The 1,010-nt window shown below is 38.5% G+C and overlaps 1 non-coding gene across 1 annotated transcript; it reads left to right on the top strand.

Moving 5' to 3' along the window:
- Positions 1-688: 688 nt before the first annotated feature.
- Positions 689-761, top strand: Trnaa-agc (transfer RNA alanine (anticodon AGC)). The gene has a single exon. It is a non-coding gene; the product is annotated as a tRNA-Ala (tRNA).
- Positions 762-1,010: the final 249 nt, after the last annotated feature.

The following is a 1,010-nucleotide window of genomic DNA, read 5'->3' as shown; positions in this document are numbered from 1 at the left end:
GGGTGTAATGTCCTGTGTGTCAGTGTGTGAGTAGTGTCTAGTGTGCAAGTGTGTGACTATTGTCTGTGTGTCAGTGTGTCCGTAGTGTCTAGTGTGTCAGTGTGTAAATAGTCTCCGGTGTGTCTGTGTGTGAGTAGTGTCTAGTGTGTCATTGTGTGAGTAGTGTCTAATGTGCAAGTGTGTGAATAGTCTCTAATGTGTTAGTGTGTGAGTAGTAGTGTCATGTGTGTCAGTGTGTGAGTATTGTCCTGTGTGTCAGCGTGTGAGTATTGTCTGTGTGTCAGTGTGTCCGTAGTGTCTAGTGTGCAAGTGGTGAATAGTCTCCGTTGTGTCAATGTTTTCTTAGTGTCCTGTATGTCAGTGTATGGGTAGTTTCCTGTCTGTCAGATGGTCCTGTGTGAGTAGTGTCTTGTGTGCCCTTGTGTGAGTAGTGTCTCATGTGTCAGTGTGTGAGTAGTGTCATGTCTGTCAGTGTGTGAGTAGTGTCCAGTGTGTCAGTGTCTGCGTAGTATACTTGCTCGAGGGGTTATGATAAAGGACTTTACATAAACGAGTAGTAAAGGTAAAATAAGAAAATAGTTTTTAGACAACTGTACAAAGTCCCTGAACGTTTTAAAGATAAAAATCTTAAAAAGACTTCACTGTGGTTATCATAATAAAAATCTAATAAATCGTTTCTGCAAACAACGGGGAATTAGCTCAAGTGGTAGAGCGCTCGCTTAGCATGTGAGAGGTACCGGGATCGATACCCGGATTCTCCATCTTTTCAGGAATTTCTAGTGAAATAGTTTTCCAGTTAAATAGGTACAAGAATGTATTCAAAATAAGTTTTCATAATCAAGAAACTAACTCATTTCGTTACATCGCACGATCAATTAATACAAAGAAATATGCTTGGTCCCTGTATATTTTTGCAACTACTTTGTTTCCAGAATTTTGTAACGTTTCAAATGACATTCCATGCAGATTAAATTATTATTAATATTATCATTATTATTATTATTATTATT

This window comes from Ruditapes philippinarum, unplaced genomic scaffold (genome assembly GCF_026571515.1).
Source record: "Ruditapes philippinarum isolate M1 unplaced genomic scaffold, ASM2657151v2 ctg3640_1_1_1_1, whole genome shotgun sequence".
Lineage (NCBI taxonomy): Eukaryota > Metazoa > Mollusca > Bivalvia > Venerida > Veneridae > Ruditapes > Ruditapes philippinarum.
This window is presented reverse-complemented; position numbering and strand designations above follow the sequence as displayed.